This window comes from Excalfactoria chinensis, chromosome 9 (genome assembly GCF_039878825.1).
Source record: "Excalfactoria chinensis isolate bCotChi1 chromosome 9, bCotChi1.hap2, whole genome shotgun sequence".
In the NCBI taxonomy this organism is placed as follows: domain Eukaryota; kingdom Metazoa; phylum Chordata; class Aves; order Galliformes; family Phasianidae; genus Excalfactoria; species Excalfactoria chinensis.
This window is the reverse complement of record NC_092833.1, coordinates 17199168-17224090: the sequence shown is the minus strand read 5'-3', so window position 1 is coordinate 17224090 and position 24923 is coordinate 17199168. Positions and strand designations below refer to the sequence as shown.

Sequence of the window (24923 nt, the reverse complement as noted above, 5' to 3'; positions counted from 1 at the left end):
AGAAAGCAGTTGAAGTCAAATTTACTGAAGGCTCCTATCAGCTTGTCTTTCTAGGGAGAGATACTTCATCCTTCTGTATAGCTAGAGAGAAGTAGCCTTTCAACAGTACTTTCCTCTAATTAAGAAAATATTTAATCTTAATAATTATTAAATAGTCTGTAAAATACAGCTAATCACAAGTACACATGCAAACCAATTCTGTGTTTATTTTGGCTTGTATATAATTACTGCTTTTTCAGTTTTTAAGTCTTGATGACTAGCATGCCAATGAAATGTGTGTTATCCATGTACCTGGTAGTTTTAATACACTTCAGAAGACATTTGTGGCCATTAAGGCAATTTACATCTGTTATCTCGTAGCACTTCCAGATGCAACAACAAAACCATATAATTTACAGGCACTAGACTAGCTGGAGAAAAAAAAAAAAAAGCAAAAAAGTCATCAGATGTCTGCAACACTGTGACAATTTTCTGAAGAGATTTTAATTTTCCATATTTTCCCTGAAAAGCTAAGAGAAAGGTGTTAGGAGCTCTTATTTCAGTCTAATGATTCATAATTAGCTTGGCAGGAAAATGACATTTTTAACTTCAGATTTGCATTGCACGTCAGAACTGATTGCTTAGTCATTACAGAGCTCTGCTATCAAAATTCTGCAAAGGGGATGGTTTTTTTAATTTGGCTTTCACTACCTGACTCCAGCACAGGAGAGAAGGGAAGCAGTGACTACCTGTAACATGATAGAAAGCATAACAAGATGACAATGGAACAAGGCCTTCAGCTGCAGCAAGTGAAGATCCACTTAGATGCAATAGCAGTAGGTACAGAAATAAGAGAATGAAACTGCTTACCTTTAGGAAGTCCTGCAAGGTTCTCAGTTACACAGGAATTTCCAAATGAGATACTTCCATCTCTACTGCCAACCCTTAAATGAGGTCTGGGAAGGGGGTGGGGTGAGGTGTGTGCATCTGGGCTCCACCCCTTAAAGTCACTCAGGTACACTGCATGCACCTGAGCTCCCCTGGGTTGGTCCTGCCTTCCCACCAGGTGCTCAATCACTGCTCTAAGTCCTGACTTAGTATTTCCACTACACTACCTCACTTCAGTTCACAGAAACACAGAATCACTAAGGTTGGAAAAAACCATCAAGGCTGTCCAGTCCAACCCCAACCCATCCCCCCATGCCCACTACCCAGATCCCTCAGTGCCTCATCTCCATGGTTCTGAAATATCTGCATGGATGATGACTTCCCTGCTCCCCAGGCAGCTTGTGCCAATGCCTGACCACTCGCTTTCAGAGAAGAAATGTATCCTAACATTGTACAGGGCTGGCCTGGGAGCAGGGCTGCAAAGAGGCTGTTTGTTGAACAAGTGATGCTGCTATAGTTGTTCATGAGTTACTTTTTTTCCTGTCTGTCACAGAATACCTGTGGCTCAGAATGGCAGTGGACTTCTATGAGGACAACATGTAGAAGGCAGATATCCCTGGTGTCTGATTTCCTTGCCTTTGCACTAAGAAAACAGGAGAGAAATGAAGGCTTAAACTGGAGAGAAATACTTCCTTAATTGCATTTATTTCACGTGCTGAAAAGAACAGTTGTAAAGGAGGAAGAATGGAGTAACAGCCCACTCCTGACTTTCTGTTCTAATCTGAATGCAGATCATCTGCTAAAATAATAAAAAGCTGTGTTATTTAATACAGAGTTGTTAAAAACATTTAAATCCTGTCTGGATCATTGTGCACATTATTATTATTTTTAATATTACACAAGTGTATCTCTTGATACAAACAAATGAAATTGCTTTCATGTATATAAAATATAATTATGCTCCACAAGGGATAAAGCAGTAAACAGCATGTATCAGTGCTCAAGATGTGTTGTTTAGCATTTAAAATATTGATTAAAGATGCAAATAATCTGTTCTGCATCATTTTGTGGTAATCACATTTTTTCCTGGGAACGCAGCCCTGGTGCACGTGCTCTGTGCTGCACCGAGAGATTCAAACAGTAAATACGATGGAGAGCAATGCTGGTGTGCATTCCTTGAAGTGAAGGCAACTCTTCCTCAGGGGTTCTTTGGAAGCTTAGGAATGAGTTTCCCAAACTTGCTCGTTCTTAAAATCTGGACAACCAGCAGGAAAAATCTATGTTCTCCATCTGCAGAATCCATGCTAGGGATGGGTGCTGGAATTACAAGCCAGTGGTTCTCACTTCAGTATTGGTACATTAGTTGAAAAAAAATAGCTATAGAATTACAGTGAGAGTGGTTTTATAAGGGGAAAAACAGCTCTGCTCCCAAAAGGGAAACTGCCTTTCCTCCAGCATGTCAACAAAATAACAGATAACTGAGAAGCAACAGATATAATTTATTTTGGGTTTTATAAAACTCGAGAGGCTATTAAGGAAGCTAAGAGTAATCACAGAGTAGGACATAATGGACTTGCATGGACTGGAAACTGATTAAGAGAGGGAAACAAAGAATGGAATAAGTACATTTAGCAACAGGACTGAAAACCATTCTCTTCCAAAATCAAATGGATTTTATTTATGGCATTGGGTGATATATTGACATATTTATGACACCCAAGATTCAGATAAATGGGTGGCAAAAAGACCTGTCTATCAATCCAAACTGCTCCTCATTCTGTTCCTTGCAGGTTCAGTCAAATGTCATTAGCTGTCACTCTCAGGAAATCTAAATAGCTGGAGATGGGAAAAGTTTTTATCACTTGATGTGCGAATAACATTTCTAAGTTCTCAGTTTAAGTGTTACAGTCTTAGAATTTAAGATTGACTTATTTATTTTCGTTATTAAGATGACAGATGGTGTAATAATGAATATGGATACAAAAAAAAAAAAAAAGTAATTAAAATATATTATGGAAAAAAAAAACAAATACAACAAATAAACAAAAAACCCAACCCAACAGATCATCCAGTCAGTGCTTCTGTCCAAATAGCAAATCTTCTCAGAAATGTGTCTGTGTGTTCTTTATAGGCAGCTTTCAAATGACAGAATTTCATGAGCATTTCCCGAGTTTTGCTTTCCCCAGTTCTGTGACTTGTGTTGTTAAATGTGAAATGTTATTCTCAGATTTTGCATCGTAAAACAAGATTTGTTTCACTCTCAGTCTCAGGTCTGTATGCGTGCATGTGAATTCATGCATACGTTCATGGAAAGGAAGGGCTGCTTGGTGTTTGATAGAAGAAGAGCTTTTGTTGTTAATGCACTTTACAGTGGCTGCGACGTCTTAAGGATGATGCAGAACAGCTGTCAAATGCACGAAGGGTATTTGTAAGAATATGTAACAATACAGTAGGGTGAAGAATTTCCAAGAAAGAATATTTTGACTGGGTATTGGGAAGAAGGGCTTTTAACGTGGATTGAAATACACAGAAGTAGTTGATAGACATCAGTTAAAGATGCTACTTCTCTGGAGACTGTCAGAGTTGGACAAACATCCCCAAGGGTGGATGCAGTGACAAAGCTAATTTAATTCCCAATGGTTTTCTTGGAATTTTAACTCAGTTATTCTAATTGGTGAGATGGTTCAGGAGAATGAGTTGTTGGGATCTCTTTGAGGGTTGTCTAAAGAGGCAGACGTGCTCACTGGGGCAGCTGTACCTGTCTGATTTTCTGCTATTATTGGATTCAAGAGATTTATGAATTTTAGTTCCTTGATGAACTTCTCAAATGTACTTTTAATCCCTTGTCCTAAGCCTCTCATTAGTTGTAGCTTTGCATCAATACAGCTCTGCTATTCTTACTTCAAGCTTCTCCAGGACTGGAGATCTGGTGCCAGTGCAATGGAAGGTTTTAGGCATGAACCTTGTCAACTTAAAAGAGCTGCAGTTCTCCTTTTAAAGCTTCTGTTGCTATTAGGAGTGCGAGGATGTGCAGTGTGAAATGCTACAAATTTACTGATTTATGTTCGAAGGTGACAGTCCCATGGGCTTTTCTAGGTTTTATGTGGGACAGTATGATCTTTTATTTGACATTCTGTAAAATTGTGTTCCTCTGTCTCTATGAGGATTGAACAGAAGGAGAGCATGATCTCTCATCGCGCATCAGGCTGCTTCTATTTAATGATGCTAGGTTCCTTTTACTTAATAAGGGACTTAGTACTATCAAGACAGTCGTGCAGATTTTATTACAAGCGTGCAGAGATGCTGCTCGATTCTATTCCTTGGATGGATGAATACTTTTTGACGCAAATCTTTGCGAACACTTTTGTTTTCATTATTTCATAAAGAGGCCACCAAGCGTGCCATTTCAGTGGAAAAAAAGAGTGTTTATATGTACCTAGGGATGATGATTTGATGTAACAATAATAATAAAATATGCTGATGTGATCATATCATTTTCATTACGTACGGGTGGAAAGTGAAACTTCTGTTTCTGATGAGATACTGATGATGAATAATCAGCTCCATATCCCAGAGAGGTAAACACAATCTGTGTCTGAATGTATATCAAGGGAAATCCTTCATGTATTTTCATGAGTCTTTGGGCACGGGTGATATTCTTAGATTCCTTTTCAGCATGATTCTGCTTTTATTCAACCCACTCATTTTTCTCACTGAGGTTTTGTTAGAGTATCTCATCCATGCCCTGAGAGGCAATGGGGTAGAGGGGAAAAGAAGGCACCAGAGCACGGTGGGAGACTTGGGCTGGCTCTGGAATAATCAATAATGTCTGCAGCTAAGTTTTTAATATTATGAAAGCAATGTTGCAGAACTGGGCACTCAGCCACCCCTTCACCTGAGAAACACATTATGGCTGCAGTGATGCAGATAGAGTTTAAGTGTCACATCATCCCAATTTTCTACATAGGCATAATTCTTAACAGTGATCATTAATATGTGCTATATCATCTTTCCAAACTTTTTTTTTTTTTTTTTTTTTTTTTTTTAACACTAACTATTGCAAAGAATATGGTGGTTTCTCTCACGTCCTCATGCCTGAATTCTTGCACCTGTATCCCAGGAGACATTTTCCTATGTAATAAAACAAATCTTGGCATAATGTAACATGCACACACACAGAAAATGGTAATGTGCTCAAATAGATATGTTAAAAATAGGGGGAAAAAAGTCTGAGTGGTGGAAGCCGTTTAGACAGATCAGTTCATTAGTGAAACTTGGCATAATTAGTTCTCCCTCTCCACTTTTCTCGTACAGCTGTGTGGTCCTCATCTTATGTTTACCAAGTTCTCTTTTTAAGTAGAAATCCCTAAATGAATTTTTGTTTTTTTAAAGTTCCAAGGTTCTTATTAATCAAGAGCATAAAAGATATCACAGATAAAAACAACTGAGAGATCTGAGAGAATTTTCCTGGTAATGAGTCTACTACTAAATGCTGCTGTGACTGTAGAAACTGAAGTAAGTTACAAGAGTGTGAAAATTAACTATGAGAAATGTGTTGTAATCTTGCCTGCTATTTAGGAATCTATTCTACCAAAGTGAATTTCTCATTCTGAACCATAAGTTTCTTTCAGTTTAAGGATTACTAGATAGAGCTGAAAAAATCTGGAAAGTAGGTCAATGTCTTAAACACAAGAATGCTGAAAATCTGCCAAGAAATACATATATTAGTTTCTTGTTTCATCCTATACCTGGTAGTCCTTAGTGTTTTTTTCAGGGTAATATCATACAAATATGCAGACACTTTTAGCTCAAGTTAGTCTATTTCTCCACTGTGGGAGGACTATGGATATAAAAGAAACAAACAAACAGAAAAACAGACAAACCAAGTTGTTGGGTAAGATGGGTTTCCTGTTGAATTCTGATTCAAAACAAGGCTTTCAGTTTCAAAGCAGTTCCTAGGTGAACCGATGTTTTCTTACTTCTTAATTACAGATCTGATGATGAAAACTTGTTGACTTACTGCAGCAATATTTGAGGCTAATAACGCTGATGCTGAAGGAATCTCTCTTGTGTGCTCTATCTAGTTGTCATCATGGTGTTTAGAAATCATTTGCAGAACGCAAGTCATTAAAATGTTAATGTTTATGAGTTTGTTTGCTGTCAGTTTTCTGTTAACAAAATTACTGGAATTTGACCATTTCGTTCTGATGTTACTGCATAGCATAGCCTAGAGATGAGAAAAATGATGCTTTTATTGTTGTAGTAGTCACATTTACAAATTATCTATTAATAACTTCACTTTATTTGGAGGCTAAGTTCTAGTACTTGGGTCACAAAGAGACAACAGTTGAATTAGGCAGTAGCTGTAATAAGGTGTTAAGTATGTGCTCTTTTGATAAGTAATGGGCAATTAGTGGTGTATGGGGGCATTTGGGAGATACCAGACAATAAAAGATAATATTTCCTTGCTACACTATGATTCACTGTAATCAGAGTATTTTTAGGGTAGTCACCAGATTCTCCAGGCCTGTAACTTTTAGATACAACTTGCATAAACCTAAGAACAAAGAAAGCAGATATCAAACAGTTCTTGCTTCGGACATTAATTTTTCCATTATTTTTTTTTTTTCCTAGAAAAATGCTTTTCTGTTGTTTCTTTTTTGGAAACATACTGTGATTTCCCCAATAAGGAGCAAAAGTCGACATAATTAAAACATTAAGAGGCAACTGTAATACTTAGCACAAATAGAGCTTACCAAAAGGAGATGACAAAACTCTCAATTTCTGTAGCGTGGCTTTACCCCAGTAGCACCTCCTCCAGAAGGCGACCTGTAATCATGAAAGAGTTTGAGGTGAATGTTCACTTTCAGGCTGGGTAACAGATGGCACTCAGCTACCTATGACTAATACAGATAATTTTTTCCTTTTCATACTGCGAGCACATGTTCCAGGATCCAGAAAGCCATCGTACATAGGGAAGTAGCCGTGCTGCTCAGAGGAGCAGTTCTTTTTAGACCACTGAGCAGCTGGCATGTAGCAACCACTCTGCTTTAATCTCCTTTTCTGACTTGCAGCCATAGGTGCTCAAACCTGGCACTACTCATTCCTTTGTCCCCTCTGAAATCCCTTCCTGATTGCATGGAATTTCCTGAAAACAGGAGTGTGCTGGGGGATGGCGTGGAGTCTCCTGCTGCTTCTCAGAGCCCATCCAGTGCAGCAGTGCTCAGGTTTTTGGTTTAGATTCTAGCCAAATGAAAAATTCAGTACTTTGTTAAATCTGTTCTCTCTGTGCCCACTGGAGATCATACCTGTTAATTGCTTTCTGGTATTATTTGGAAAGTGCCAACACTGACGCTACAAATGTCACAGTATTTTTGGCCTGCTGCATAGCTGTTATGGGAAGATGTGCCAGTAGATGATAGGTGAATCTGGTGTTAATCACTTTGCTTGAGCAAAAGGTCCTTTATTCAGTGTAATGTCACTGTAGGCTACAAACCAGATCTTCCTCTAAGAATCTTTGCAGTTGGACTAGATGATGATCTTCAGATCTTTTCCAACCTGAGCATTTCTCTGATTCTGTTTCCATCCTTCAAGTCCACAAATGTCAAAACTGTAAAAAAAAAACAACAAAACAAACAAAAAACAAAACAAAAACAAAAAAACAAACAATAAAACAGAAGCACATGACATTTCCAGCATTGATATAAGTAGTAAGTTTATGCTTTGCATCAGACATGAAATCTTTAACAACTCGGACAGCAATTTTAATACAGAAATGGTCCCAGTTAGAAGTCACGCCGAAAAAGGAAAGCTGAAATGTTACATCAAAACTTCAATCCTTCTGTATCTTTCACTGCTGCTGTTGCTTATAAAAACTGTTTTGAAAGGGAGAGGGCTGCAATTCACACTGTAAAAAGACCTTGTTCTCTTCTTACTGATACTAAAGCCCACGGAGGTATTGTAACGTGAGTAAAGAAGCGTGCATTTTTGTACTCTGTCCTCACTTGGGTTCTTTCGTTGTGTCTTTTTTATTGTCCTACAAATGAGATTGCTGTAAGGTGGAGGGGGAGAAAGAGAGGAAGGTGGAGTGTTGCATAGTTTTATTTTTATTCTGTTTACAGTTCTTAGTGCAATTACACTTTGACCAGCAAATGGGCACAGCATAGAAATATAAATAGTTTTGTTGCCAACTGCTGTTCTACAGGGGAGTGCTAATGGTTCTATCAGAGCTGAGTGAAGGGCAGAAGGGAGGACTGAGTGTCCTGCCTACAGGAGCTGTCTTGAAGGGTAAGGATAACTGGCTACAAAATGGACAAGATATTTAAAAAATAAAATAAAATAAAACCCACACCAATAAAAAAGATCCAGTTTTTGGATAGCAGCAGTCAGCATCCACCACGTGCCAAGGTGCTGGAGGTTCCCAGCAGCAGCATCTGGAGGATGTGCTCTGTGCTGATGTAGCAGAAGCCAATTGCATTTAGGAATTATTTTCTTCATTAAATTCCATTACTAACTAGATCTGTAATCTCAGCTTAAAAAAACCTCCCAGTAAAAGCTCATGGCTGCTATTGGCTATGAAATTATACAATCCTTAGTTTAAATTCATTAAATAGTTATGTGGAAAGGGGAGCAAGCCATCTGCAATAAGCTAAAATTGCTGACACTGTGCTCATAATAGGTTCTTTCCCAGAGGTTTTTATTGCAGTTACATAAGGAATCATTGACTTATGAAGTTCAAAGAAGCTTTCAAAATAGATTTTTTTGTTGTTGTTGTTTTGTTATATTTTTGAGAGATTTAGCAGGACACCACAAAGATATTGTTCATAATAATTAGAGCTGTGAAACCCTGGGAAAACATGCCTAGAGACAAGGGAACTTTTTATTTACAGAACGTTGGAAGAATGGAGGTATGCATTTAGAATCCCAGTTAGAGTAGGCACTGACTCTGGAAACACTGCAGTAAGATACATTAAACCTTCTATTTTAACAGTAGTTCATGGGAAAATAATACGTAGAGCTCAGACACAAAACCTTCACATATTGTGTCATGCAGTCCCAGTTTTGGTTCCTCTTTCCTTTGTTCCATATTAACTCCATTACGAAGCCAGGGGAATTTAACTCCAGGCTGTACCTAAGTGATAGTCCCTGCACAGAGCAGAAGCTGCCATCCAGCCCATGCTGGATGCACCACATTCTTGTAACCAACACCACTGGGGGCGGCTCAGGTGTTGGAAGCAGGATAATTGTGCTGGCCAACAGGGAGGAAATGAAATCCAGGAGTGGAGAGGGCCTGGAGGGTTTGTTGGGTCGGTTCAACATGAGATAAGGGGCAGCATGGGACATGAGCTGTTCCCATTACCCTTATCCCTTTTTTAATGAGCTGGTTACAGAAAAAAAAAACACCACTTGAGATCTGACATACTTTGTCACATTATCTTGTCACAGCAAACACTTATTGCCTCTTTTTTTGGTTGTTTTTTTTGTTTTGTTTTGTTTTTTGTTTGTTTGTTTGTTTTTTGTTTTGTTTTTTAGCTCTGCTCTAAGTTGGATATTTGTTGCCTTGTATTCCTCTCTATACTTTTTAACCTCTTGCTCACTTAGTCTGCCTAATGTTTGCTCTAGACCAACTCCGTAACTCAACAAATGCACTGAGAGATCATTTATTTCACAGACTACACTGCAGATGACATCCCGACCTCTAGAGCAGCAGATTCATTAATTTTGGCAGAAAACCACAATTTCTACTTTAAAACTATTGATTCCCCCAGAAATACCGAAATGTCTTGTCATTAGCACCTGCTTAGGCAACTACAGAAATAGTACAGCTTCGTCATTTATACAAGATTAACCAATTAAGGATGGTCGGTTTTTTTGTTCCCCTTTGTAAGAAGAGGACCTGTGAGCACATAGACCATAACCACTAAACATCATTTACACTTTTTTCCACCAGCATGCACAATAAAACTCCTAGCCTAAGGGAGAAAAAAATTCAATTTTCTGTTTCAGGAAAAAGCCTGAATAGTCAATGAACCCTGCACTGTGCCAATACACATTCCAGATCAGTTAAACTAAATCCAGTAACAGCTGTATTTTATTTATTTTTTTTCTTTTATGTTAAGATCTACAGATCTTAGAATGGCCTGGGCTGAAAAGGACCGCAGTGATCATCCAGTTTCAACCCCCCTGCTATGTGCAGGGTCGCCAACCACCAGACCAGGCTGTCCAGAACCGCATCCAGATGAAATTAATATTAAATAGAATTTAAACAGCAGTTAAAGAACACAAAAATGTAGCCAGTTATTGGATTGAAAGAGTTACTTCAGTAAAACCAGCCCTGCTAACTCATGCTTAGATCTTTAGCTCACACTTGGATCTGAAAGTCAAAGAGTTTTCTTTCTGGTGCCCTGTCATCAGTAATAAATGTTTTGCAACTCCTAACTTGCACCTTTCATGGCCTCATTGCCTTCTGTGGGTTGATCAGATATAATTAATTCACTTTGGAGTTGTTTAATGATGCATAAAAAGGAATAGATTCTAGTTCAATCTCATAACTGCTTTGCCTCTGAAATCTAACAGGATTAAAGCACCATTAAAAAAAATCCAAGTCGTTCTGTGAGCAGTGGAACTAATGAAGCCAGGATTCCTATGGATTTGTGTCCCTTGGTTGATTGACTATTTAACTGATTCATATGAAGATTATGTTATCTCTGCATATACCTATAATCCCTTCCTGCAGAATATTTTGGCAGTGACACGCTGGTTGCTACAGAAATTCCCTAGTGGGATCAGTAGTTATTGGGGTAAAATTGTTCTAGACCTGCTTTCTCTTTTACCTAAACCCCTACTTTTGCAAAAATGGAACAATTTAATTCTTCCTTTTTACCTTTTACTGCTAAGTTTTACTGGGGAAAAGCACAGGTAGCCATAAACTTGATGACAAGAAAAAAGAAACAGACTAGAAGAGTAAACTTAAGAGTGTATCCTTCATTATAATCTACAGAAAAGTGAGAATAACAAGAAGCCATTCAGAGACATCTCACAGTGCAATCCTGAAAAGTACCAGAAGGATGACAGTATTAGGAAGGAAATGCTTATGACTAACACAGAGAACAATGCGCTATGTCAGATCAAGGAACTGGACTACAAAACCACATTTTTACTATTATGAACTGTTATTTTACAAACCACTTGGGAACGGTGAACCTTCATCTATGAGACTATGCCTATGTAGGAATAAAGCTAGCATTTATTTCCATATAGTGAAACTTCAAAAATGCTTGCTTTCATTGTGCCCTGGGTCTCATTCTCTAGACTTCATCCATGCCTACCTGTCACCGCTTCAGCGTTTGAAAATTCTTTATTTTAAATACTGTGCTCTTTTCTACAACCAAGTGATTTTTAATAAGGAATAATTTTCAATAACTTCTCACAGATGCCTATTTAGTTAGATAATTAAGTTTAGTATTTGCAGAACTGCTTTTACATCAGAAGGGCTTCTCACTGAAATCTGAACATCTCAGGAAATACACTAATGTATCTGCCTGCATGGTTACCCAGGATAACAGAAAAACTATTATTTGTGGATTCACTGGTTGTAGGGAAAGGCAATGGCAGACAACCAACCATAAATGACTCAAAAAAGAGTGATGACCACAATCTAGCTAAAAAAGAAAGATTTACTTACCCATCTCAAGGATCAGGGCTTACCAAGTACTCCAAAAGGAGAAGTCACCAAGTGTAGACACTTTTCTTGAGGCAGACAGCCCTTAAATGAGGCTTGGGAAGGGCCAGAATCTGGTTCTACCTCTTCCAATCACACATGTGAATTGCTTTCCCCTGTGCTCCCAGGGCTGGCTGCGTCCACTCACCAGGTGCTTAATCATTGGTTCAGGTCATGACTTAGCAATTCCCATACACCATTTGTAAGAGTAATGTATGTATAATTCAGGAACATACTAAATTGTATTTTAAATGTCACTTACTGCTCACTAAGTTTTAGAAAACTTAAGCTCCAATAGTTCAAAAATTCTCGAAGCATTATAATTATTGGAAACCAAAAACAGGGGAAAAGGGGAAAAATCCAGTGTCTGGGCATTACATTAATCTACTCAGTTTCTCACAGTCAAGAACATGAATAGAATTAACGTGTGTGTGTCCATTACAGCCTGTGTTTTTATCCGTGTTAAAAAATCTTGTCCTTTTTAAAAAATATTTTTGGAATTCTGTAGCTAGACTTACATGACACTTCCTCAAATGTAATAATTCAAATCCTTGCGTGTTCCATGGCTCAATATAAGAGTCTCTCCAAATAAAAGCCTGACTAGAAAATGAATCATATCAGAATAATGTACTTTATCACATATATTCTGGATATTGCAGTTTCATTGCAGTTACAGCAGTCCATATATTGGGTTTGTTTACATCCAACTGATGTAATTTGGAGAATACCATTTTTGCAATTGCAACTGAGATTAGAACAGACATCATGTGTTAAGTTCAAAATCATTCTACCATTTTCCTGCACCTGACCCTTTATGTAGGAGAACTTTAGATTGCGTTAATGTGCCTTTTTTTCAACTAGAGGAAAATTCATTACAATATAATTCAGTAAGAATGGGTAATTTTAATCAACTCGGTCTATTTCTCCTAGGCTACTATATTATGAATCAATAGCAGTAAATCCATAGTTAAGACTTGCAAGCCATCGAGTAAGGATTCAATGAGTTCTCTGTTTCAGGGTCTTGAAGAAAATTACAGAGAAGTAATTAAAGTTTAATGTCTGACATTCTTCTAGTCAAAGGATGTTTTGCATTTCTTTCAAAAAATCTGTGATTAAGAAAAACCGTATAGAGCCTGTGACTTTAAATATTCAGCTAATCCCTTTATTTATCCCTCCCTCATTATTTCTCTGCTCCTCTTTTAATTGGCCTTTCCGTGATGTAGATCTCTGTGAGTGAAATGCAATGGCTGAATTTCTGGCCTAGCAGCAGAAGGTTAAATACTGATGAGAGGTGGTTGTGTGATGATGAATCTGTGTCCTTTAACTCCAGTGCTTGAGGAAGCTGCAAGGAATGAATGAGTTGGACTCATTGTTACACACACTATAATAGCCATTTTCCCAGCTGAATTGAGAAACCACTACTTGTAATTAAAAAAAAAAATAGATAAAGTGACATCTGGAAAAAAAAAAACACCTATAAAATAAAATAGAATTTATCAAAAAATGGCCACCATCATTCTGATTTCTTTAGTATAAATGTTCTGTCAGCTGTGAGAGGAAACACTGAACGTCTCATCCTGCATTAAGATGAGAATCTTGTTTTTCAGTAGCTGGCTGATATTTAGCATTGAGATTTAATGTTTTCCATCTTGAAAGGGGAATTTTTTTAACAGATTCATAGACATATCTTCCTGAAAATATATAAAGAAACTGAAATTCTATCATGTCTATCACCTATGAAAAACATAGAATCCTGGAAAGGAATCTTGAGAAATTCTATTTGACTCCATTCAAGTAACTACGTTGCAGAAATAGTAATATTTTTCTGCAGCTAACAGTTTTGATCATTTTTGTGTGTGTCTGAATATTGTCAAAGGCTTGTCTGTGCTGTTAACTGTGGCATAAAACAGGGCTGTGTGACATTGTAATTGAGAGTGTGGAAATGGTGAGTGTTGGGCAAAGCCCTTTGGGTTCCTCTGAAAATGATTTGCATTGCAGGGTCGTCCCATGGCAAAGGCTGAGCTAACAGCACAGTCCCAGTCTTCATTAAGTCCTTTGATAGAGAATCACTGACTAGGATGAATTAGGACAGGCAATATTGTTTTCAGCCTAGTAAATCATCTGCAGAGAAAAACGTCGGGATCACAGTTTATTGGTAGAATTAGATACTATTGGTAGAATTAGATAGTAACAAAAGTATGTACTAGAGAGTATATCAAGCTCTAAGAAATAGGAAGTCATAGTAGCCTGATAGGCAGGTAGCAATATTTTAGGATATCTTTGATACAAATTCAATTCCGCTGCTCAAGTGGAAGTGATTTTTTACGAGATTTTAATAAAGGGGACTTCAATGACTTTAGCCTTAGTAGGGTTCTTGCACTTTACAGCATCAATAATTTACAGTAATTTAGTAGGGACTTACAGGACATAAAACAATGCTAGCAGAAGATGGCTTTATTGAACCCTTCTTCTGTGGCCAAAGATTCTTTGAAGTATCCAGTTTCATTGAAAACACCAAACACTTGTCCGTCCTTCATACTTTCATTTGTGCACAGGAAAGAAACCTTGTTCAACAGTCTTGGTGAATTAGTAGATAACACTTGTTTTATTGCAAAGAAAATCTTTTTTCTATAGTTTTCTTCTTAAAAATTGGTTTTATGACCTGACCAGAAAAGCATTTTATAGTTTATATAATACCTGGTTTAAAACATGTGCCTAAGGACACTGCTCACACATCGTTTGCTTGGTGTTCATATAAATGAATGTGCTCAGTTTTGCTCTTGGTCACATCCTCCTAAAACCCCCAGTACACTTGCAATTATTGTAAGCTATTGTTAGCTTTGCAGTGCTGGGATGGGGAGCCCAGTTTGAGTTACTGTGCTTAAATATCATTTCTGGTTGTGGTGGGCAATGTTGTGAAGTCACATTGGTTTCTGGAGTTTTATATGACAGTGAGCTCCATCTTTTTGTGTCACTTTACAAATTTGGTAACTCTCCGCCTTTGGAATCTCTATCAGTCTTACCTCAAATTAAGAAAGAGCTAATGCTATTAGTTTTATAAAAATAGAAATTCCTGTAGAGATGTGAGGCCCCTTTATATATCCGACTGTTATAAATGCTCTGGTTGCACTCACCCTGTTTTGTTTATCAGGTAACTTACACAAGACATCATCTTCAAACTCAATGCTTACGAAATTAGTTCATGTTACTTCAGCTTCTCACGTGGTTCCTTGTTTTATGATTCCCTTCATCACTTGGTTTATAAAAAAGATAATAGAAAAAAAACAAATAAGCAAAACGTTTTCCATGGGCACATTATTCTGAGATATTTGACATACATCCTCATCTATTTTGGATCATTTTCATTAACTTCAGTAATAATTCAATTTTCGTTAGAGCCTGCAGACTTCTAGGAGGATTTTTGGTGCTAATACCCTCTGAATTCAACTGAATTTGGCTAGGGAATTCTGCAGATTACAAACCCAGTGTTAGTCTCCTGGAACTCGTTCTATTCTCACTGTTGTCACAAGATGCTTTTTACGTTATCATTACATAACTTAAATGAAGAACATAGGTCTAGTCATAGTCATAATCAATTTTCTGATTATGCAGAGAAGGAAAAAATGCTGGAGCATTAAAATTTTTTTTAAAGTACATTTAAATCATTATTCATTTATAGGGTTGCATTAATTTCTGAATAATGCAGCATTGCAGATGGATGATTCACAGCAATGTAAAGTCTTTTGTAGTCATTTAGAGCCTCATTATATGAATATATCACTCACTGTTTCCACCCACAGACACTTCTTGAAGTGATGAGGCAAAATCATTATCATGCAGATGAAAGGGAGTGCCTACCAAAACAAATAAAACAACAATTTTAATTAGGCTAATGTATTTAAATTCCCACAAGGATATAAAAGCACACTTCCAGCCATTTCTAACACAAATGAATCAGGGCTCAATTCTGCCCAGTTTGAAAAAGGGAATGCATCCAACTGCAGCCCCAACAACGATCACAGCTCTCCTTAATATGAGTCTCTAGTAAGTCAGCTGCAAGAAAACAGCATATCCAAGTTGACTGAAGAATATGCAGATTTAGCAACCTAAGTCATATTTTGGCATATAAATTCATTAAGAAGCAAAACAAAATCCTAAAGAGAACAGTAATCACAAAGTGTAAAAACCTCACAGACCCAAGAAAACACAAAGGAATGGAAATTTGGCTCCCAGCTGCTGACTCTTGTGTTGTCTTGCTTTATTTCCATTTGATTAGTGGAGGGATTACTTCTATTTACTTTTTGCACCGTTTTCTTTCGCCTTTGTTTTCTGTTTGAAAAAAAACAATAATCTTTTGAGATAGGAGTGTGTTATTAATGGAAGAATTTGCCTGTTGGGAGAGGCTAAAAGGCTTCAGGAACCTGAAGCCCTGCATGTGGTTTCGTGAACATCCCCAAGGGTAAGATGAGAGATGAGCAGGTCCAGGTGAAGTACAACAGGCTTTGAGCAAAAGAAAGAAAAAAAATTGGTATATTTCATATGAACAATTTTTTTAGATCTTTGAGTTATTACATGAACCATTTATTGTTGTTTTTTAAATTCTTTTGTGTGTGTGCAGTTAATCATTTTTCATATGAAAATGAATCTGAAACTATGAAAAATAGGAATCTCCATGCAATTACCTTTGGCAACACTTGTTTGAAAGAAATTCTATGTTTCAAGCAGATTTTGTTCAACTGCATAAACTTTCTGAAGAGATGAAGCATTTAATTCCTTTATTTTTAGCTAACAGTTCACCATGTCTTCCTGTCACAAAGGTACTTGAATTGTAAAAAAGCTTGTTGCTCAGAATCTGTCATAGTCTCTTCTTTCATGGCTATATTTAATCTGACACAAAACCTGTATTTACCTGTATCAGGTATTCAAGAGGCTGGATTTTCTGCCACTGGAAACAAGGTTGAAAACATGTTTGTTTACAGAAGGTACTACAATAGTCCTGAGCATAAATGTTCCTGCTCTTATCAGTTTGGTATGAATGCAAATTGGGTCTCATTTGGAAAGTGTGCATCTAGCAAAAGCTGTAGCTTCTGGCCATTAAAGGCACCATTAAGGGAAATGTAATATTCCATGTTCTAAACCATTTTCTATAGCAGGAAGTGAACTAGAAATTATTTAATTTAGCTAGTCCATTAATTATGCTGTGAACTATCTTTCACAGCCTCAATTTCTCTCTGGATTGTCCTTTGCTAGGCAGAAGGTCCATTACTACTCCATACTTCCACTTCTCTCTCCCTTCAAAGCCCACTGTGGAGCCATGGCTTCTTGCATGAAAAGTCTCCTGCTGCAGATTTTGTTTCCCCTGAATTAAAAAAATCTAATCCCTCCTGATGATTAGAATATCACCTGAAGAGCCATTACTCCAATATACCCAGGTACCAGCTTTCTGCTGGCATGCAGCAGCTGCAGAAAAGGCTGCTTCCAGGTCCACGCACATAAAAGGCAATCAAGAAACTTTACACAGATGATTGATGTTAAGAGAGGCAAAGCTCTTAGGGGCATTCTTGATAAGGTAACATTTGAAGATCAGGAAAGATCAAATCTACACTATTACTGTAAAGCATGTTAAAAGCAAATAATGCAGGCTTACTGGAAATAGCTATTGATACACTTGTTCTGAACATAAAAATAAGTAGAAGAGCTTCATATTGTTTATTTATTTGCCCTACATAACTGGGCACAAATATGCAAGGGTCATATACCAGATATCACTGGTGGTAGTTCTATCCTCAGACAGAGCTCCCTGCATGCCATGATCACTATGGAGAGATCTGGCCCTGGTAGTACCAACCCTGCTACCACTTGTACCACAGTGCAGAAGGAGCAGGTTATTTGCTTGATCAAGACTCTTCCTTCTCAAGAGAGTGCACCGTGACCTCTCACAATGCTCACTTCTTCCTTGTGCTTTACCCAGAGATAGTCACTGGGTGCTATAGCCTTCACATTCTCAGAGAGATCAAGGGATAGGGAGGAATTTGCAAGTAACTGCTCCTACCAACTGTCTCTCATTTAGCGGTCATCTCTGTTAAACATAACTTTTAGAGTATTTTAAGAGACCATATAACAAGATGGCATGGCTGACGTGGTCTCTGTGGTGTTAGCAACAGCTACCTCAGATTACTGAACCTGGAAAATCTCAGTTGCTGCATAAACAAAATTATTATTGCTCCTCCAAAATTAATCAAGTGTGAACAAATCAGAAGCGATACATGAAAATGTAAATGATGCAGAAGGCCACTAATAGCATAAAATTTTGCAGCTTAGTGCTTTGCTTGGAAACCACAGCCAAACAGACAGCAGATTCATCTCCCCAAGGAAAGGCAGGTTACAAAGAAGTTATATTTCTATTACACAGCATTTGCATAGAAATGATTGCTTCCTATGGGGCTTGATGCAGAAAGACCAGAAGAGAAAGAGGAACTGCAACTGTAAAACACCATGGCACCATCATTATTTTTTTAAACATAGAAAGGGGAACTTGTTATACCCGTATGCAGTGGTAACAATGGTGTCATTATGAAGATAAGCTCAGATGTAATCATCTGGAACTACCACATGTTCATCACTTGCTGCTTACAAAAAACTAATAATGGTTGGTGATGTATTCAGGAGGAAAAGAAAAAAAAGTGTATTTTTCAATTCTTAAGGAAATCTGAACTTGTTTTTACATCCTTGATGAAATATGCAGTAGACAAGCCAGGAACAGAACACGATGCTTTCACACTCACTTATCTCCTAGGCATATTTTAGGCACATGAGCAAGAAAACACTAGAAAGCTTTAAAAATGCTGCTCATGAAGAATTAAAATCATTAGGCACATTTCTGACAGGGTTCATTAAGTATAGATATGCTCTCTGGGAACAGAGAATTCCTTAACGGAGTTCTGTGCAAGGAGGCTGAAAAAGTCCCATTGAGGTGAGTGGCAGTGGGATGGTACCAGCATCCTAGCACAGCCTGGAACAGCCAGGACATCCCTGCAGCTTCAAGAGGATGGATAGAACAGCAAGCTCCAAGCATCTTTGTCCAGGAGCAAGCTGGTTTTTGGAATATTATGGGGGAAAAATTACAATGAGATGGTTTTGCTAATGGACACGCTTTTCACAGAGGATTTAAGATCTTGTAGTCTAGACAGGCTAGCTTATCTTTTATTTGTGATTGAACAGCGTTTGTTTCCTAATTGCTCATTGCCTACTGAAGAATACAGCTATGCATTTTATAAACCAAATGGGAAGCAGCAGTCATGACAGAGCAGCTTGAAGGCAGGCCAGGTGATTCGATGATTCAGCACAGCCGCTTTCCTAATGGGGAGTTGATGGGCAGAGTGATCGATGTGTGAATTTCTTGAGGAGCATGATCTGCTGGCACAAGCTGAATACTTTATGGACCTGAGACAGAAGCATATTTCCCCTCACTAAGGAGATTTTAAAGATGAGGAGAGTATTCTCGTTGCAGTTTTTGTTGTCAGGACAGATAAGTTTCTCTTTTTCCATCCTCATTAAAAACTATCAAAAAGAAGCAGCTTGGAATGTGAATGCACATTTCTTACAATTCACTCTGTTTAGGGTGCAAGAATCTGATTTTTTTTTCCTACTGCTCTGTGATTTGGCTGACTGACTACTATTTCTTCAAGTCATCATTCATTTCTCCACATTGCAAAGAGATGTAATTAAGAAAGAATTACATTTACTCATCAGTTCTTTCAGCAGTACAGGTCAGACGTGTCCTACTGTACCACTGCGGTTAAGTAGTATTAATCATAGAATTGCTCAGGTTGGAAAAGACCTTAAAGACCAACAAGTCCAACCACAACCTAGCCATTCTACCCTAACTCTAACAACCTACGGCTGTTAATCACTAAGTGAACCTGCAGAGCAACCATTCCTTTTTTTTGGTGTTTGTTTTTTTGAAGTTCATGGTAATGAACAATGCAAGGTTGATTTCAGACATGAAAACTAGTGATTGAGGCAGAAACTCACCACAGTGGAGGCTTTGCAAGACACCCAAGTGTTGGCTGCAATTTTAAAACAGCCATTTTCAACAACTTAATGGTCTTTCCACTCCAACAGCATCCTTCTCTTTGCTGAATATCCCAGATACATTTAATGCGGTCTATAAACACCTTCTGACATACTTTTCAATTTCTTAGCATTGCTTTTCAGCCACAGTCACACCACAGAGTTATTCCTGTTGTTGCTCACCAGTTTTACAGACTATATTTTGTGAAGAGGGAAGGGAAACCTTTTTCCATAGGTGGACTTAATTCTCTACAGCTCTGCCTGCAGCTTCTTGAAAGAAGCATTTATTCACATGTAAACAGTTGAACAATCTCAAACATTCCCACACAGTCTTTTCCTAATTGTCCAACAGCAGTTCCCCTGAGCCATACCTGCAGGACAGGCTTTGCTGCACCACGTGCCATGCCCAGCTTTCACAGCTGATACATTGGTCTCCTGAGGACTGATATCAGTGCTGGCACTGGCCAATCTGTATTCAGGGATAGTTTATTGTCTGTAACACTGTCCATTGGCACAAATAGGAAAAAATCTGCAGCCTTACTACTATAGGATCCTGTGGGCTTGACAAGGTATGCTAATTCCAAGGCTGTGTTGCAAAACACAAAACAACAACAGGTGAAGAAATAAGAGGAGAAAAAAAAAAAGCAAACTACTTACCTTCAGAAGGCCTCAGGCATGTGGAGATCTCCAAAAAAACACCCTTACCTCCACTGCCAACCCTTAAATGAGATCTGGGAAGGGATGCATCCTGGCTCCACCTCTTCCAGTCACTCAGGTACATTGCATTGAATGCACCTGAGCTCCTTTGGGTTGGCCCTGCCTTCCTACCAGGTGCTCAATCAGTGCTTCAAGCCCTGGCTTAGCATTTCCACTACAATGTCCACAGTCAGAGGGAATCTGAACAGTAATATCTCATAACTCCTACCTTCCCCTTGGCCTCTCCATGCAAATATGATGTCAGCTTTGAGTTTTGCTTATCCTGGTGGGCTCTCTCTCACCAACAAGTAGCCAGCCATGTTGTACCCCTATGCTAAAATTCAGTCTATTCCTGCATATGAAAGGAGTGTAGTTGTAGGGCATTTGGCATGAGGGTTAAATGTTTTACAAGTTGAAATTGGTGATTTTTCATGTACCTTAAACACCACTCTGTGACATGAGCCCCATGGCACTTTAGCACCTGCCTAATGCTCACATCCCCTCTGGTCTGGAGTTAGTGAGAAAGGTGAAGTGTTGTAATTTAGCCTTAAATCTCAAGGTTTCTTATTTCAACCGCTTCATCTTCTGAATTTATTTCCCCCTATAACTTCTCTTTAGAATTCAATGAGGAAGCTCTGAGGCAGATAACAAGAATGATCCATCAGTTTGTCAGGCTGGGAAACAACATTCTGTTTGGGAGGTGAAGTCGCCATGTATGTGGTCTAACAAATTAGAAATTATTCAGTGAGCTCAGAGAGTTTAGCTATTGAAATAGACTGTTTTGGAGGGACCGCCTTCTGCAGGCGCATGGTTGTGAAAGCTTCTTTTTGTTCCCCTACCCCAATAGGTTAGGAGAAAAATGAATGAAAAAAGGTTTTTGGATGAGACATTCAGGGACAGGGGGCATGGCAGCGGACAGATGGGAGCAGGGAAAGCACTTCACCACTGGGGTAGAAGGTTGGGCTGTGACTGGTTTAGACATACTGGTGATCCTGAGTGACCTGAACCATCTTCTACTTGGCATCAGCAAAAATCCTTAAGAAATCAGTGTTTCCGACCAATCTGTATTTGCCTAACACTTACTTTTCTCTTGGATGGATTAATGAATCTGCTTTTTGCATTGCCATGATCATTTGAAGCAGTCATAGTGGAACTGATTGCCTAAAAAGACTTAAACTCCAGAGTGCTGGACAATACAAAGCATGAATTCAGACCTGGAAATGAAGGATGGGCAAATGGAGTATCAGAAACATCCGAAGTAGTTAAAAATTTTTGTAAGATGAGGTACAATATGCACAGTTCAATTCCCACAGTAGCTTTCAGAAAAGTGAAATAAGATTTAATGTTTTCATTTGTTTACTTACATGCTTAAAGCAGTTTATTTTTAAAGTGGCTGTAGCACACATCTCTGCTTGCTGATGTAATTTTCTTAAATTGCTGGCTGGTTTTGCAGGCCTGTGTCTTCACATTTTTCTTTCAACTCTACATTTCAAGTCTATGTAGAAAATTACCCATGAACTGAAGATATCTTCTCTGGAACTTACAACTTCTCTGTGTCTCCACTCTGGCAAAGAACAGCAATGACTTTTTCCCTTATAAATGAATGAGAGAAGTCATCATAAAAGATTTATTTCTGCAGCCCCATTTTTCTTATTTACTCCTAACATTCTACCCATTTGCCATGAGCTTCTTCACATTTACAAAACAGCCAGTCTTCTGCAAGGACAAATTGTGCTATTTGCTTCTGTTCTCAGAGGAAACTAATGGTGCAGTGGGTGAAATGTCCAGGACAATAAGGAGAACTGGTTCTGTGTATCCCCAGCTGGAGAAATATATCTTAAGTAAATTGCTCTCAGCTGAAATCATGGGATGTCATGGAAGCAGAAAGTGATTTGTATTCTGCTCTTTGTGTTTCTTCAGCTCAGAGCCTGCCCGTGAGGAAGAGAAGGAAGGCCTGGGCATCACTATGTAAATCATTTGCTTCTGCAGGGGGGAATGGCAAATGGCAAATGGATTTCTATTGTATTTTTCAAATGCAGTGTTTACTCTTTGTCTTTAATATATTTCCCTGTTTAAAATCAAGAAGGGAACAGCAAATTATAAAGGAAAAAAAATTAGATCATTTGAAATTGCAAGTATATCTGTGCTGTCAGCAGCTTAGCTCTCCGATTTGGTCCAATCCCCAGTCCTCCACACTTATAGGTAATATTCTTGTGCTTGCTTGGTAAGGTTTGGCTTGCTTCAGTGTACAGCAAAATCCAGGATTTTTTTCTTCTCTTTATTGGCTGACTCTGTCCAGCACTGTCCCAATGCTCCTCAGCTCAGTCCCTGTATTTCAGATGTTCTCCAGACTGAAAACTCACCGTCTCCAATTCTTAGAAACACAGAGAAGAGATCTAGAAGATGTCTAGCCTAGAAGGGGCCCAGGTGACATGACATGGTGGCTCTAAGTGGCCAACTCCAAACCACAGCAAGAATACAGACCAGGAAACAAGCACACCAGTAGCCAGCACAAAGTGGGGTCACAGATGAATTTGTACAAATGCCAGTTCTGCTCCTTACTGGTCCAGGTCAGAAGCATAACTGAAGTCTAAGGACATCGCCATCAAATGCTCCTTCACTCTCCAGTATGCAGAGGTGACGTTGCTGCATGGAGCCTGCCTGGTTCATTCTGCAGCTTTGAAAGGGTATTTTTAGATTTGAAGATAGAAACATAAAACGGTAATTTCAAAGGTGTGTAGGTGCAGTGAGGCTCTTCCTGCAGTGTTTCAGCAGTGCTGAAAAGTCATTTTCAAAAACCTCATTAGGTACCTCCACGCCTTTGAAATTCAGGCTTTTAGTGTTGCTATGTGTACTTAACATGATTAGAAACGTCTCCCAAATGATCTTTTCCTACACTTCCTTTGCACGTCGCATAATTTCATTTGACATTTTGTTGACAGTCACTGGTATATTCTTATGTTGAGTCTGGCAGCAGGTGAATCTTGATTAGGAATTTGCCATTTCCTTTGCAAATACATACATCTGTATGCTAACATAATACGACTCTTGATGTCTGTGATATATAGAGTTTAATAAGTGGGAAAGCTATTTCCATCATGAACATGGTTATTATCAGAATCTTTTTTTTTTTTTTTTTTTTTTTTTTTTTTTTTTTTTTTTAATTGTAGGAATGAGTTGTGGCTGTAAGGAGATTTTGATTGAATCATTTCTGTTTTCTGTTTCTTTCCAGCATTCCTTCCAAGATGAATAAGTTGTGTGGTAAGAATAAGACATACTTTCCACAGAGCAGATGCTCCCTAAGCCTAGTGTGGATTGCCAGGATTTGAGCACAGGCCAGGCAAAAATCATTTCCTAAATCCAAATAGAATTCTGGATGACTTATAGTATCAGGGTGTATCTTTGAGAGAAGTTTAGAAGTTGAGGGGCTTGAGTTTTGCTTCAGAAAAGAAAACCTGAATCAACAGCTTTTCTGGGTAGATACTGAGAAGGGAAAAATTCAGATTTCCGGAGGCCACATTTCTGCCTGCCCCATCTAGGAGCTGGGGTGCAATGGGGCAGCTGGAACCTGGAGCTTGCTGAGTTCTCTGCCTCTCTTGGGCTCAAACACACAACTGCAATGTGTCAGCAATTAGTTCTCTATTATTTAATCTTTTTCTTCACCTAACTCCATGTAAGTAACTGTAAGAAAGAGAAAGGGAACCCTACACTGAGCAGACAGGACCATTCTCAACACAGAAAATGACATCTTTTGTTGAGTAAGAAGCTTCTTTTGCAACTTCTAGGACAAGAATATAGCAATTCCTATTTTTTCACAGGTCTTCTGTTCAAATTATTTACTATTTGGAACAAAGGCTGTCATTTGTTATGTATTTGAACAGTTATTCCTGTAATTGAGTCTTTGAATAGTTTAGGGGGTTATTTAGAACATAAATCATAACTACGCATTCGGCAGAGGGAAGAAAAGGTTTTATTTAATTTTGCATACCCACAGACCTGTAAAATTAAACAAATTGCAGAAGAAAACCAGCACAATCCTCCTTCCGATATTACAGTGCTGCAAACATGCCATCTGTTACCAGAGCTCTTCTTATCCTCTGATGAGTCCCAGAGTACGTAAGAAAAATGGTCTTTGTGAGACCCTCCGAGAAATGTGTACCACCAACTTGAGAAATTGAATCAGGATAATATTAGAATGTGAAGATTCTGCCATGGAAATCCAGTTATGATCTCTTACAGGATTTATTATTGTTGTCTTGAGAACTTAGTGTGGAAGCAAGCCTTTCCCAAAGAGCTCAGTTAGCTTGGTTGCTGGTCTTAATGCAAACACTACTGAAAACTTCACTTTTATTACTTCTGTTTCTTCCTTTCCTTTTGTAGTACTGCTCTTCCTAGTGAGCTTCATGGAACTCTCCACAAAAATGCACCAGATCTTGCTGACCATGACATAGTCAGAGGGAACATTTAATTGTACGACATCAGACTGTTGTTCTCATGGAGTTGACTTGCATTATTTGATATCAGCTCTTCAAAAATAAGGACAACAAAACTCTATGCTTTGAGGAAT

The 24923-nt window shown here is 38.4% G+C and overlaps 2 long non-coding RNA genes across 2 annotated transcripts; both read right to left on the bottom strand.

The window, feature by feature from the left end:
• Positions 1-6025: 6025 nt before the first annotated feature.
• On the bottom strand, positions 6026-11644 carry LOC140255936 (uncharacterized). Its single transcript, XR_011904617.1, has 5 exons — positions 11552-11644; positions 7364-7477; positions 7176-7257; positions 6624-6696; positions 6026-6094 (listed from the first exon to the last, which is right to left on the bottom strand). It is a non-coding gene; the product is annotated as an uncharacterized lncRNA (long non-coding RNA).
• Positions 11645-14742: 3098 nt separating this feature from the next.
• Positions 14743-20343, bottom strand: LOC140256014 (uncharacterized). Its single transcript, XR_011904631.1, has 3 exons — positions 20318-20343; positions 15373-15441; positions 14743-14840 (listed from the first exon to the last, which is right to left on the bottom strand). It is a non-coding gene; the product is annotated as an uncharacterized lncRNA (long non-coding RNA).
• Positions 20344-24923: the final 4580 nt, after the last annotated feature.